This window comes from Callorhinus ursinus, unplaced genomic scaffold, assembly GCF_003265705.2.
Source record: "Callorhinus ursinus isolate GAN/ISIS: 27379988/994484 unplaced genomic scaffold, GSC_fseal_2.0 scaffold3, whole genome shotgun sequence".
Classification (NCBI taxonomy): domain Eukaryota; kingdom Metazoa; phylum Chordata; class Mammalia; order Carnivora; family Otariidae; genus Callorhinus; species Callorhinus ursinus.
Window position 1 is genome coordinate 72,857,226 of NW_027397065.1, and position 16,923 is coordinate 72,874,148.

A 16,923-nucleotide genomic window follows, 5' to 3' on the forward strand; every position below is an offset into this window, starting at 1 on the left:
AGAGATTTCTGCAAAGAAAATATACAAATGGTATAGTGATTTTGATGAGATAAAGAAGACAGGAACAGCACAGAATTCTATGTCCCCCTCCCAGCCTCCCCCACCCCAGCATTTAGTGCCTTGTTATCAGTGGAAACCAAGAGGGACTCAACTGACAAAGGTAAATATGTTTTGTTAACATTTGAGCATAGCATCAAATTGTAGAGTATATGAGATGACTTTCACGTGTTTGGAGTTGAAAAATAATAGTTTAATTTTTGAAAAGGTTCAGCTGATGAAAAAGGCCAGAAATTTGAGTAATCAAAAAATATAAAACAAAAGTTAGTGGAAAAAAAGCAGAGATATTAATGAACATTCACTTTTTGTGTAAATAATATATATGAATACATATTTTACCACACTAAACATTTTTTAATATTAAAAAATGTAAAGCCAGTCATTGTGTTCATGAAAGTTTAGCACTTAACAATTCCATTCTATCAGCACTGGTTTTATATTCCATATTGAGCTTCTATTAAAGTTCAATATAAAATTCCAGTTTTAAAATGTTATGTTCTGATTTTGAGCTTTCTAACAATGTATTTAAATGTTTAATGTCATAAATATTTTAGCTTTATAATTGGTTTCAATATTTAGCATGTAAACCATACTTTATTCTGTCTATATCTTATTTAAAAGGGCTTGAAAATCAACATATTATTTTTGATGAAAAAATTACAAGGAGTAAAAAAAAATAGTTTCCAGAATTGACAAGAAACTTGCATACCCACACTACACTAAAATTAAGTGTTTTTACTATTCATGCCTTTAAGGAAGTTAAACAATCAATGAATGTCAATAATTCTGTTCTTTGAACTATATTTATGGAAGTCCTAAAAAACTTTATGTTAAAGCATCCCCATTGCAATTTTACTGTTAAAAATTAGACTAGAAAAAAATTGGAATTAAATGTCATACAGTCGAGGATTTATGGTTAATTATGCTTGGTGATGATTCAATATATATAATATTATATTGCCATTATTGTTAGAAACGTGTTGTCAACAAAGAAAACGCTCATGCTAAAAACACGATAAAAAATTACAGAAATATGTCTATGATATACCACTTTTGAAGTATGAAAGACTACATTATGTTGAACTACATGAAATAGTTCGTATGCTCAAATGGCATCACCTTCACACTGTTCAACCTAAGAGACAGCATATGAGAAAGAGAGAGAGAGAGAGAGAGAGAGAGAGAGATTGATTAACTGTGATTATCTTCAATTAATAAACTAAATTAGTCTAAAGGTAAATTACTTGGGATTAAATACAGGATTGCTGATTATTCAATACTGTGCCTTAGTTTCTTCATTATCAAAACTTTAATGAGAGCAATAGGACACATTTCATAGTGTGGTAAAAAAATGCATTCAAGCCCTTAGAACAGTGTCTGGAATACATTTGACTCTCTATAATTAGTAAAGTATTTCATTTTTTTCTTTATTTTTTGCAATGGGCATATATTATTCAGTAATAATATTATTCAATAATCATAAAGTGTTTTAATCACACAAAGTAAGTATTTTAGCCATATAGAGTCATCAGGCAAGGGAGTTATGTTAAAACTAAATAGCAGAACCTATCAATGTGATGAAGAAATGTATGATGTGGATCAAAGACTAAGGAATGGAATGGCTAGAAAGACATATAAAAAACATCATTGTCTAGTTGAGCACAAACAAGGGAATAATACATTTAAAGAGCAGAACTTAGATAAGGGATGTTAGTCTGTCAGGGTTTCTCAACCTGGACAATAGTGTTACTCAAGGCCAGATAATTCTTTGTTGTTGGGTGTTGCCCTCTTGCACTGTAGGATATTTAGCCACATCCATGGACTCCAACCACTAGATGACAGTACTCCTCAGCACCCACATGCTATGGCAACCAAAATTGTTTCCAGACATTGTCAAGCGTCCCCTCGGGGGCTTGGCAAAATCATACTCTTCCCAGCTGAGAACCATGGTAGTAGACTGAAATGAATGTATTAATGTTTTCTGCAGTTGAGAATAATTGTAATTAGTTAGTGATATTTGAGCAACAACTTTGAGATTAAGAATTCTCAGAACTTATTAATAGATACCCTGATCTGAGATAACATTCCAGTTTGCATTTCCATGAGACACAAAATGGGATCTGATGCAGAAGCCAGAACAGAAATAATTTCCAATTTTGTCCCTTACATTCTTACAAAGAAGAGGCTATTCTTATACTTAAATATAATAGTTATTATTTGGAGGTTTTTTTGTATAAGTTTACTTTAAAATGCACAAATAATGTATTTGGAAGTGTAAGTAGATTCTATAAAGACATGAGTAAAAGAACATTTTTAAGTATTTTTATAAGTAAATTTGAGAATTAAGATGGTTTCAGTTATTGCCTACATAAGCAAAATAATTTAAAGGCAATCAGTCTAATGGCTTTACATGCTACATTTGCACACTGGGAAGGAAAATCAATTCCATACCATCTAAATCTATAGAAAACCAGAATAAACTGCTAATTTGAAATACAATTTTTCATGATTTTTATATGTTATAATTTTTTTCTCCTCATCTTTTGCACCTAATGTATGAGATTCATAGATTACATGAATGTATGAGAAGCATACATTTGTAAATTAAGCAGATAAGTTCTTTTAATCTTTCTACCCACAGCATTTAATAAAATTCTAACATATTATGATTGCTCAATAGTTGTTTAATTGATTTGTTTTGTTGGAGAGTATAAACTCTGCCTGCCTTAAAATTTTGTTGTTATCTAACTTTTCCCTCTTAAAGTATGCCCTGAACTCAAAATTATGTGGAAAAAGTTTTCCTGAGCTTCCTAATAAAGCAATGTAAAGGCTTTCTCTTCCATCCATTCTTCTTTTACTCATGGGCTATACCCTGGACATTTAGTTGCGTTGTATTGGTTCTCCTATTGATTTTATCATACTCTTAGTCATTTTTGTCTAGACTTCTCTTGTTATGACTACCTTTTAATTTTTCCAATATTCTTATTATTCACCTTTATCTTCTAATATATTTTACCAAAATCCCAGTATTTTCAACAAAGACAGTGTACGGATTATACATATGTCTACAATATTGAATAAATATGCAAACTGAGGATTAAAATTTATTTGATGAATCATCAGAAGGCATCTTTTTCTAATTTCTTTAAAGTTGTATTTTTTAAATACAAGTAAAACAAGTAATATTTATTTTAAAACAAGTAATATTTATTAAAGTCTATAATATTCCTGTAACTAATTGCAATATCCTCCCTGACTCTTCACTTACTTCTAATTGGAGTTACACTCATCCCCCCTTTTTTTTTTTTTTGACCAATGGATTGTGAGGCAAAGTGACAAAGAGTCACTTTTGGATAAATCTTAAGAAGTATCATGTATTTCAGCTCACCCTTCTTGTTCTGACCCTCTACCATTAGAGCAAGATTTCTGAAGTAGTGGCTTTTCTTATCTTTTATATCATGAAAAGAGAAGATAACGTTGTGCCAGATCAAGCTTAACTCAGGTGAGCTCACAGAGCCAGCAGAGTCTAGAAGAGGCATAATTAAACAGAAAACCTCTTGTGAAATGAGCAAGAAATATTTGGTGATGAAAGCATTGGAGTGTTGAGATTTTTTTTTTTAAGATTTTATTTATTTGACAGAGAGAGACACAGCGAGAGGGGTAACACAATCAGGGGGAGTGGGAGAGGGAGAAGCAGGCTTCCCGCGGAGCAGGGAGCCCAATGTGGGGTTTGATCCCAGGACCCTGAGATCATGACCTGAGCCAAAGGCAGACGCTTAACAACTAAGCCACCCAGGCGCCCCGAGATTGTTTTTATACTGCATAACCTACCATAAGCTAGCTAAAATAATCCCCAATAGCATCTTTTAATATTATTTCAACATTCCAGAATTTTCCCTTCCTATTATATCATGGTCATAAATTACAAAATAGAAAAAAATTGACAAAAACAACTCCAAAGGCATTATCAATTACTTTATTGCTAATCAAACAATTTATAATGTTTATTATACATATTTTAAAACATTGTTTCTGATTTCTGTAAAGACAAATCCTATGAAGAATGTGGATATTTTATTTTTCCAATAACTAGTGTAGATTAAATTCTCAAGGTTTAATCCATATATTTGCCCTTGTGACAAATTCAGTAATTTGAGAGCCAGTGTTAGGAAGAAAAACTGACTTCCAAGAACACAACTATTCCAGCTTATTTTTTGTAGAAATGAAATCATTAACTTGACCTGGACAAAATAATCACTAAAATGATTTGATCAGATTTCCAATAATATGGTTTCTCTCTACAACTTGTGTCAAATAAATCCTCCTTTTACTTTTAATATGATCAGATGATAGTTGATCACAAATAATGAATAGTAATATTAGTGATACAGATATTTACAGTGGGATTAAATCTAGCAATTATTTTTTTTAATGGCTAACTTTGCTTTTCTTATCCTTACAAGCTCAGACTTTCTTATTATTTTATAGGATCTATGTGTAGGTCTTTGAATTTCTTAAATATTGATCACAGACCTATAGTTTTCTCAGGTTTGGGAAGGATGTATATAGCCTCTCTAATCACATTTTATTAAAGTAGAGAAGCTGATATTTTCCTTTGTAGTATTACACCTGCTCTTCAATGGTCTCAAATGAATTGACCCCCTGGTCATTTTTCATTTAGTTTGTAATATTCTGCTCTTAAATATACTTTCTCTGATATTAATAAAGCCACTCCATCTTTTTGTTTAGCATTAGCAAGGTACATTTCCCCCCCAATCTTTTATTTTAACCTTTGAATTTTTATATGGTAAGCTTTATGTAGGCAATGTATAGTTGAAACTACATTCTTATCCAATCTGACAATCTCTTCCTTTTAATAACATGTACATACCATTTATATTTAATGATTACTGATATAATTGGTTTTAAATCTACTATCTTGCTTTTTGGTTTCTATTTGTCCAATATGTTTTCGTACTTTTTTTTGTTGTTTTGGAAGAAATACATATTTTGTATGATCCTATTTTATTTTTCTCTGATGCATTAACTATTATTATTTTGTGTTATTTTTGTGTATATTTATAGAACTATCACTATTTTATCTCAGTCTAATTTTAAGTGATATATATAATAGTACATATATAAGAACACTAAAATGGTACACAACTATTTCTCCTTTCTCAGACTGTGCATTTTTGTCACATTATTTAACCAATATATATGCAATATTATTACTTTTTATTTAAGTAGTTCATTGTTGCTTAAAAAGATTAAATTTTAATACCTTTATATTGGGGCACCTGGGTGGCTCAGTGGGTTAAATGTCTGCCTTCGGCTCAGGTCATGATCCCAGATTCCTGGGATGGAGCCCCGCATGGGACTCCCTGCTCAGCGGAGAGCCTGTCTCTCCCTCTGCCTGCCACTCCCCCTCCCCCGCCCCCGCTTGTGCATGCTCTCTCTTTCTGTCAAATAAATAAACAAAATCTTAAAAAAATAAAACTTTTATATTTATCTATGTCTTAAGATTTTCTGGTGCTCTCCATTCTTTTGTACAGATCCAGAATTCCATCAAGTATGACAAGCATAATATTCCATATGAATGTAGAAATTCCTTTATTTCTTGTAGTTGAGGTCTAGTGGTGATGAAAACTTTTGGTCTTTGTATGTCTGAAAAAGTATTTATTTCACTTTTGTTTTTGAAATTATTTTTCCTGGGTAATGCATTCAAAGTTGACTGATGTTTGTTTCTACTTCAATAGTTTAAGCATGTTGTTCAATAGAACATGCTTAAGCACGTAAGTCTTCTATCTTACATTGTCTTCAGTGAAAACTCTGCTTTTATCCCTTTTTGTTCCTTAGTATCCGATGTTTCTTTCTCGGTAGCTGCTTTAAAATTTTTTTTATCATTGTTTTTAAACAATTTGATTACATAATTGTTTCATGTTTCTTGTACTTTGGTTTCAAAGAGCATCTTAGCTATATGAGTTTACAGCTTTCATCAAATTTATAAACACTTCAGACATTATTTCTTCATCTAAAAACCAAGTGAATTTTCCATAGCAGTAGAAATAAATGCAAAGATTTTTCTATATTCCTTTGGGTCAGTTTTTCATTCTCCAGTGAGTCATCTTCATTAGCACTGAAAACTCAGTTTGGGTCAGTAAGCAACTGAATACTAGTCAATGTCTTATCCATGGTTTCCCACAGAAGTATGTCTGTGTCAGGAAAAGTTTGTCCAGGGGGACAAAGTTGCATTATAGCAGTCAGTATTGAATGTAAGAAATTCTGGGATGGTTTCATTTCCTGGAACATATAGATCTGTAGTGGCAAAATGGAATATGGAAGGGGTTGAATAATAAGATGACCCTTTCTTCCTTAATAAGCATTACATTCTCTACCTCTTCATCTCCCAAATGAACCAACCAAGTTTCTAATGAAGAACCTGGTGTCTATAGTGACCACAAATTTTCTTCCTTTCACATTTAGTGTAGATATATCTCTGAAACTACTGACTGAAATACTGAAAGGGGGAAGGAACCTCTGCCCATTCAGGATGACTCTAAGATAAGTTATCATGAAAAGTTGGGCCTGAGGCAGCACACCAAGCTAGCAAGGAAGTCCACTCAACCTGAAGATCAGGTCTTTAAACATTCTTTCCAGTACTCAATCTGTGACTACTTCGCCAATCCCTTCTTTTAATAGGCAATACTGTTTGCTAATATTATTTGATTAACATGTTTACTGTCAATTTTCATGAATTTCCTTCAAATAGCAATGACTGCTCTCCAAGGCCCCTATCCTTCCTGTTTTGGAAATTTATGTTTCCTTCAGCCTCCTGTCTTCTTATCCTCAGCACCATAACTGTCTAAAACTGTGAAAGGTGTGAAATTTTACTCCACTTGCAAGTTTACAATTTAATCTGGCACAGTATAATGATGGTGGTGGAAAACACAAGACTCCTGGATTAAGAACAAAAAAATCTTTATTTTAACAGAAATAGCAGTGGCCCATGTAACAGCATTTTTACTGATTCCCCAAGCCCCAGTACTCTAAGGGTAACAGAGAAAAGGAAAGACTGCACACACAGTGGATTACATTACAGAAGGTTAGGAAACTCAAATCTTTTAGAAAGGGCAGTAAATATATAGTTGATTTTTGAACAATGTGGGAGTTAGGGAGCCAACCCCCTGAGCAGTCAAAAATCTACATATAACTTTTGAATCCTCAAAACTTAACTACTAATAGCCTACTATTGACTAGAAGCGTTATTGATAGCATAAACAGTTAACTAACACTATTTTAAGTTATATGTATTATATACTATATTCTTAGAATAAAATAAGCTAGAGAAAACAAAATGTTATTAAGAAAGTCCTAAGGAAGATAAAAAAACCCACTTATCTGTACACCATACTGTATTTATAAAAAAAATCCATTCATAAGTGGACGTGCACAGTCCAAACTCGTGTTGTTGAAGGGTCAACTGTACAAGCTACCCTTGATTTTAGTTGTATTCTTGGAAAATTCCATTTATTTATTAAAGTTGCACAAAAAATACTTGACTTTTATATATGAATTACTGTCATTTTCTAGTCTTAATAAGCAATATTTCACACATGATTGATGATCCTTTTTAAGATAGTCAGCCATGATCATTGCAAGGTGTCTAGCAATATCGCCCTCCAAATGATGTTAATTGAAAACGTGGTCACAAAATTCTAAAATATTCTTTAGGTAGATGTAGTTGTCCCACCTCATGCTATTGTTCTAAAAGAACACACAATCCTTGCAATTCATAGAGATTCTGGGCAACAGGCATAGAAAACAGAGTAAATGGAAAGTTTTTAATGAGAGTGATCATTCTGGTAAGTCATGTTTTTATATTCCACCCTGTCTGTGTTATCCATATTGGTGGAGACTTCTATGCATCAGTACTTTCTAAATTGAATATCCACAGCCTTTACTATATATGGTAATTGTTCATATATTGCATTGAATGATTATCTGGCCACCCAAGTTTTCAAAGCCTTTATAAGATTTTTCCAAACCACTGAGGACTCTTGTGCATTGATCATGTCTCTAGGATGGAATTTAAAATAGCTTCATTGATCCAATGTGCTCTTCTATCTTCTAACACAAGAGTACCCTCTACTTTGAAAAACACTATTTGGGAAAAAATAAATAAGAAGGAAAAGGAGGAGGAAGAGAAAAAGAAGAAGAAAAGGGAGGAGGTAGAGGAGCTATCATCAAAGGAGAAGGATAAAGGGAAAAGACATACACATATAAAGTATATATATGTATATATATACACACATATATGTATATATGTATAAATGTATATATCTTGTTACCATTTTCACAATTATTTCTGAAAAACACTGATAATGAAAGATTAACTTTCCCCATTAGGAAATACAGGACACTATATTTTTAGGCCCAATATCAGGCTTATAATCATGAATTTCAATACTATCATATTCAATCTACATTCATACTTCCTTTCTGCCTTTCAATCAACTGGCTATCTCATTTTATGCATGCATATTTGCTGCACTGTATCATGATACTGTATGAGGTCAGGGACCATATTTGATTTATCTTACTCACTCCAGCCCATGGAATTATGTTTTATATTCAGCAATCATTAAATATATGTTAGATTTAAAGTGATTCTGAAAATGCCAAATTTAGCATTTTCTATTTTTCTAAAAAATGTAGAATACCTATGTCATGTGTTTCTTCTCACCATCTGTCCCATGTCACTAATAGAGGCACTCCAGACAATGGTCTGGATGAAAACTTTTAATACCTCTGTGGCCAATATATGTGGTGAATGGAGCTCTTAATTTATGCAGCTTGCTCTGTTTAAAATATATTTTAAAAATATTTTAACTAGATTAAGTTGCTTAACAGAGAGCTAATTAATGATAATATGCCTTATTTAAATAGAGCAGTTGAAGGACGAAGTATGTTTTTTAAATCTATAGAGAGGAAACCATGTGAAGAAAATAGTGTGACATGTTAATTTCCTACATCAAACATTAGAAAACATGCAATTTAAAGAGGCTGCAAATGTCCTAACGATAAATACAGAGATACCCTCAATATGATTGTACTGTCTTAAACCTTGTACACTAATGTTCATAGCAGCAGTATTCTTAATAGTCAAATGGTGCAAACAACCCAAATGTCCATCAGCTGATGAAAGGATAAGCAAAATATCCATACAGTTGAATATTATTCAGTCATAAGAAGGAATGAAGTACTGAGTCAGGCTGCAACAAAGATGAAAGAAGCCAGTCACAAAGGACCACACATGTATAATTCCATTTAAACAAACTGTCCAGATAGGCAAATCTACACAGACAGAAAGTAGATTAGTGCCTTAGAGCTGTTGTGGGTGTGGGGGAAAGTTGGAGGAAACAGGGAGTGAGTCCCAATGGGTTGAGAGTTTTCTTTTAGGAGTGATCCAAATACTAAAAATACTGAATATACTAAATACCATTGAATTATACACTTTAAATGGGTATATTGTTTGGTATGTGATATATATCTCAATAATGTTATTTAAAAAAAAGTGTGAGCCACTACCACCTGTTCTATCAGAATCTTTCAGAATCCTATCAGAATCTTTTGTGGACAGAACCCAACTCTGAATTTCCCCAGGGCATACTGAATGAAGTTCAAAATATAGTTGTTACTTTAACAATGTGGGTGGTAGGTACCAACCCTTCACCAGTGCAGTCAAAAATCTGTGTATTTTGACTTCCCCAAAACCTAACTACTAATAGTTTATTGTTGACTGGAAGCCATAACAATAACATAAACAGTGGACTAACACATATTTTGTATATTATATGTATCTCATGCTGTATCATTACAATAAAGTAAGCTAGAGAAAAAATGTTATTAAAAAATCATAAAGAAAATACAGTTACAGTTCTGTACTATATTTATCAAAAAATCTGCATGTAGGTGGACCCATGAAGTTCAAACCTGTATTGTTAAAGTGTCAACTGTATTTACTATTTTTTCCAGTGGGAAAAATTATCCCTATCTCCAAAATCTGTTCACCTTTGAATTTTCCTTGAAAAGATAGTCCAGAACAAAGGGCAATCAAGCCTTCACCTCAAAAGACATACAATAATGTGAGAAACTATGAAGAATCATCTTCCAACATTTAATATGTCTTAAAATTGACTAATCTTTTCTTCTTTAATGTTTATCTGTTTTAATCCCATGCAGTGTACGTTAAGTATTTTTATATCTTCCATATATTTACTAAATATCTTCCATCTTTATCTTCCTTAATATATAAAATAAAGTTCTAATGCCTCTTTGAATGCCTCTGTCTACTAATTTTGTCATCTGTGTTATTGCTGATCAGTTTGAGTTCATTGATTTTTCTCGTTATGGATTTTATATCCCTGCTTCTTCGCATGCCTGTTAATTGTTATTGGATGCAGACAATGTGAATTTTAACCTTATTTTGTATTGGTAGTTTTATATTTCTATAGATATTCTTGAGTTTTTTTTTTTCTAGGACTTGGATAGACTTACTGGGAACAAATGGATCTTTCTAATTCTTGATTTAAGATTTATTAGGCCCAAAACTTCATTCGTCTAGAACTAAATTTCTGCACTACTTTGGCAAGGCTCTTTTTAGGACTCTGATGTTACCTGAATTATGAAGTTTTCTATTCTAGCTGTTGGCACTATTCCGGTCTCCTGTGGTTCTGTTTTGTATAATTATCTTAGTTGGTCCTTTTCCCTGCCTTAGAGAGTTTCTTCAAATACATATACTCATCACATTCCCCAGAATACCTAAGGACTATTCAAAACAACTCTCTGCAAACCCCTGAAGTCTGTGCATCTCTCTCTTCTGTGGTTCTCAGTCCTGTTTACTTTAGCTGCCTTGGCTTGCATGGACTTCAAGCCCCATCCCATCACCTGACGGAGATTTCTGGGCTCCATTGTTCAGCATCCTAAAAAATTTTTCTAGTCTATAAACTGGGACATTTCTAAAGCTCACTTCATTTGTTTCTGGTTTTACAGGGATAGCTAGCTGTCCTTCATTTCCTGATGTTTGATATATTAAGCACTGTTGTTTCATATATTTTTCCCATTCTTTTAGTTGTTTCTGGTGGGAGGGTAAATCTGGTCCTTGTCACTCTATCTTCACCAGCAAGTGAAATTCTAATTTACCTTTTGAAAACTTATGACTTTAACAGTAGCATTCAATGTTTCCATCCATATCTGATCATTTTATCCATCATCAAGGTTAGAATTAATCCTTCCCACCTCTAGGCTCATGTCACATTTTGCATATTATTGGACATTTTTATAATAATATTCGCTAACTTATACCACTCTACATTTTATTTGTCTTCTCTCTCATCTCAGTTTTAAATATCTTCTGAGGACAGGGTTTATTTATTTATTTATTTTATTGTCCACATGATTTACATGTAGTAAATTGTCCAAAAATGTTGTCAGATTGAATTAAGTGTAATCATTCCCAATCAGTAGTTAGAAAGTATAGAAACCAAACTCATTGTTTATGTGACAATATCCAGATAATAGAAGAATATAAAGAATAAATTTGATAACAAACAAAAGTGGAGCTCTATGGCCTGAGCCATTTGAGTTTATGCTAGATTTTTACCTGCATCTTATTTCTTAACTTTCTAAACTTTGGTTTCCATGTTCCTTATTTGTAAGAGAAAGACTAAAATACTTTGTATTTTATAGGCACTTTGGATTGACTAATTAAGGTAATGCATACTAGTCTTGTTACAGAGTAAATTTTGAATATATTCATGCTATTATTAACAGGGTATTTGGGGTATGAGTGGCAGAATAAAGTAAGTAAAAATTGTTTAAAATTCAGGATTGTGTTTTTCTCCTATCATGTCAAATCCGGAGGTCAGGCAGTGCCACAGTTATTTCAGCAACTCGATAATGCCATCTAGGGCCAGATTCTTTCTATATCGTCACTGTCCCCTAGTACCCATGGGATTTCACATTTAAGTTTGTCCATTCATGTTCACACACGGGTGTCACAGTTTCATTAATCATGTTCTTACTCAACCACACTGAGTGGCAGGAGAAAGAATAACTTTTCCTTGTGCATTTGTTCTCTGCAATGACAAAAATATCCCTTTCTTGAGGAATCTCAGCAGTTTTTAATCTATGCAGTATTGGTCACAATTTCTTTGCATGGGTATTCCTAAACCAAATGGACAAAAAAATTGTAATTTTCTTGAAAGGTATTAGACTCAGCTCTTCCTCAGTTTGCTTGGCTTAATGGAGGGTGACTAAAATCAAGTTTGAAGATAGCACATAGGCAGGCAAGTTGTTAGTCACTTTTTTTTAAGTTAAAAGCTAGTATATAGCAAGTAATAGCATCTTTCATTTAGAAACACAAAAAAGTGGCAGAAATATATTTTTCCTAACATTTTTCTAAATGCCAGTGCTTTTTATATATTTCAACCTAGCTTACTCATGATTTAAATGCCATGAAAATTATGTAAGGTAGTATGTCTTGTTATAGTGATACATTTTCATTAAAATTTAATGAAAAAGTTCTGAATAGCACAATCAGAGACAATTAGGATAAATGTGTTTTGAAATGCATATATTTTAGTAAATTAAAATTATCTTTATGGAAAATACCTATTTTTCTGTCTTGGTATGGTATTGCATTAGTATATTCGGGATGCCATGACAATATACCACAGATTGTATAACTTAAACAACAAATTATTTTCTTAAAGTTCTGGAAGCTGGAAGTCTAAGATCAAATTTCCAGAAGGTCTGGTTTCTCCTAAGTCTTATCTCCTTGGCTTGCAGATGGTCACTTTCTTGCTGTGTCTTCAGATGTCCTTTTCTCTGTACATATACCTCCCTGGTGTCTCTTCCTCTTCCTATTCGGACACGAGTCAGATTGGACTTGGGCTCCCCCTTTATTACCTTACTTAACCTTAACTACCTCTTTAAAGGCCCTATTTCCAAATACAGTCACACTGGAGGTTAGGGCCCCAAGATATGAATTTTAGGAGAACATGATTCAGTCAATAACAGGTATATATATTTCTCTAGGTTGACTGAAGTTGCTACTGATCTCTGAGTTATCTTTGTGCCTTGCTTCCACATTCCAAACTGTATTTTATTAATCTACAACACGTTGTAAACTCAAAGGTAGGTGGGAGACTATATACATACATTTCCCTAATCTAAATCAAAAAATGATTTTTTCAAAAATATTTAGAAAACACAAATAAGCTTTAAAATTTTTTTTCACCTATCAAAAGTCACTAGTAAACCCAAACTGAAATACTTTCCATCCTTTCATTAAAGGTGTTATAATGGTGAGAAAGAACTTTTCAGATATCAGAGTTTTAGCCTTGAGAACCCCCACGACTACTAATCAGTCTGGATCTTTTCCCGACATTGTTATTTAATTTAAGGCATTCTGGACAAAGTGCTTGAAACAACTTTCTTACAAAATCAATTCAGTAAGAATGAAATCCATGAAATGCACTTCAAAATGAAAATTATAAACCAGTGTTTTCCTCCTGACTGCATCCAGCAATAAAATATTAAATGGAACATTAAGAACAACAATTAAAGAGCTTAGCTTTTAAGCTGTCTGGTGGTGTGTAAGATTTGGTTCTTTATTGGCTATTAGAAAAATTACCAAAGATTACTTTAGTTATTCTAAGTGAATATAGAACTGCCTGCTCAGCAGTAGTGACAGGAAGTACTTAATGAGGACTAAACATTCTTACACTTTCATTTTGGAAAAATTATTTTGTAATTTTTCAGAGTTGAGTTTATTTAGTTTGAAAAAATTAAAAAATGTTGATATTATATATATAAAATAAATCTTTACAACTAAATTGTTCCTAACCCTGGAAATGTTTGAAAAGTCATTTCTAATGGGTCTGCTCCAGGGCAGTCAACCACATTAAAATGTCCACTTAATAAGTCCTTAATTAATATTAATAGGAAAAAAAATCCATAGATAAGCATAAGGTAAGAAAAACACTGTGGTTTTAAGACAAACATAATCTATAAGAAATAGCAGTGAGTTATAAAACAAACTATATATGTCTTCTATTTTTAATCAATTGTACACCTGAAATGGAAGTGAGATGATTGAAGGGGGAGGGCTTTTAGCACCTGGTTGCTTTTGGTTGCTTAGGTACACAAGATAGAAAGGATAACAGAATACAAAGTGAGGAGGAAAAAAAAAGCTCTCTGGATGTGCTACAACAAAAATAAGATTTTATTTCAGTTCATAAGAGTCTTTCTTTCATTCAGTAAGTAGTCTTAATTCTTCAGAAAATAACATGCCACTCTATGGTAACACAGCCTCTCCTTTTCAGTCTCATAGTAAAAGAGCTCTGGGATTCAAGGTGGTAAGACTCTTTATCAAGTGTTTTAGTAGTCCAGGAAATGAGGGGCAGTATAATCACGGCCCTCCAGCAGTGTTGTGGTAAGAGAACCTCTACTACATCAACTCCACTGGATGTACTTCACTAAAGTCTTGTTTCAATGAGGTCAGACAACAGTAATTTGTTATGTGGGTCATGGCAGAATCCTTCTTCTAAACACTACAAAGAATGACTCCTTTGTCAATATAAATACATCCTAATGCATTTAGTCTCCCTGTTGTCTGTATTATACACTCGAGAGCTATCGTGTCAAATTCTGCCACTCAGCATTATAATACCTTTTCATCTTGCCTTTTCCCCCCACTTTATAGTAGAAGTGAATAAAACACACACAAATACAAGATGAAGATTGTTTTCTTTTTAAAAAATATTTTACTTTGCAGACATTATAGAGAATGAACATCAGATTTAGCATGTTAGCAGATGCATTTCAAAGAACAGGACATAATACAACAGAAATATTACATTAAGAATTCAAGTCATTCATATTTTCCCCAAAATATTTGTTTCTATAAATCTTTATTATTTCATCCTCATCCAAATTTATATGTATATGTAAAATAAGAAAACTGGAAGAGGTAATTTTCCCACAAAATTGTAAATTGAAATAATATAATAAATAGTGACTTTAGAATTACCTGAATCAATATAGACATGTCTTTCAATTGTTACTAGTAACATTATTCTAAATTTCCTATCTTTAAAATTCTTTGAATTTCTAAAATATTAGATTTAAGTATTGTAAAGCAATTAGAATGAATGTATATTAAAACTATAATATAATCTACACTATGATGAAAATTTTTGTTATATATGTACTTAGTCTCTATCCTTATCTGTTCATTCATAAAGAGAAAGATTTGGAGATTTCTAGAGTCTCTTCAAATATTAACTTATTTTATATTACTTGTTTTTCTATTCAATCTTCACTTAATAAATCTCCACATTGACCCCTCGCCTCTGAAAAAATGTGAACATACACACACTAACAGACAACTCAGAATGGACAATGGACTGATTAGAAATGTTGGGTTTCAAATTGGTGGATACTGTTCTATTTTGACTGCTCTGAGAAAAGGCCAGGTTTTGAAGTACTTATGTGATGTAGCTTTGAGACAAAGAATGTTAACTCAGACAAACTTTAAAAATGTCTTCGTCAAAAATCTGTATAAATAAATAAAAAAAAAAGTCAACCTATTCTCAATGGGTCATAAAGCCTAGAGGCAAAACACCTTAGACAAGATGTCAAACAAAGGTCATTTGCTGTTTTAAGATTCAAAGATATTGTACTCCTCTTGTTGTTTGAAACCTAAATTTTAAAAGATGTAGTTATAGCAGGTATGTTTTACAAGTTTGAACTTGAAAACTTAACTCCAATTTCTAAATATTCATTGGTGATAAACTTCAAAAACAAATACACACTACCAAGTAGCACTTCTCTGATGCTGGGTAATTTGAAGAACAAAGTGTTATGCGTATGTGCTTACATTCTGACACTGATCATTACCAAATGTCTGATACTTGAAAATGATTTTTAATAATAGCAAAATTATTCCCATTGAAGCTTATAAGTACTTTGATAAGTAATTTGCAAAAATGCCTTATTAAGTATTCACACTTGCTCTCTGATATAAATGTTATTGTTACTGAGAAAGTACCCAAGAGTTAAGACTCAAGTATAGACCCTCAAACAATGTGGAATGGGAGATGGTAAGTAAATACTCTCCCTCCCCACCCTTTCTGAAACAAATCTGATGTATATTCAATACAGTATATCAGAAAGTCCCTAGGAGGTAAGATCTGTGTTATTAGCCAGGAAACATTTCTCTTCCACTTCTTCCACATTCCTGGACAACCTTCCAAATAAACTGCTTGTAACATAATCTTTGGTTGAGAGTCTACTTTTAGTAAATTTGGACTAGGACATTACTATTAGAAGTGACCTTAGAAAGCACAATCTTGGTTTAAGATTCAGGAATTTCATCAGATAGCAATAAGGATTCCATCAGTGGTAGTAAGTGGTTATAATAACCTCTCGCATGCTACAGTGTTATATTTCCTAAGATTCATCCACTGGGATGGATTGTTATGCACACTGTTGGGGTCTTTATGTAGGTTTCATCATGTAGGCATGATCAAATATTAACTCCATTTACAGCCCCACTATAGGGTTTGGAGAACTTCCAGGGTTGGTGAACACAGGGAGGTGCAGAAAGAGTGGCAGTACTGGAGAGGGCATAGAAGCTCTGTGCCCCATCCCACAGAGCTTTCCTAATGCATCTCTTCCATCTGGATATTCATGTGTATCCTTTATCATATATATTTATAAAAAAACAGTAAATAGTAAGTAAACTCTTCCTGAATTTTATGAGATGCTCTAGCAAATTCATCAACCCCAAGGAGGGGG

The 16,923-nt window shown here is 32.7% G+C and overlaps 1 long non-coding RNA gene across 1 annotated transcript in view; it reads right to left on the reverse strand.

Moving 5' to 3' along the window:
- Nucleotides 1-16,923, reverse strand: part of LOC141371498 (uncharacterized) — a 326,833-nt gene that overhangs the window by 205,720 nt on the left and 104,190 nt on the right. The window lies entirely within an intron of this gene.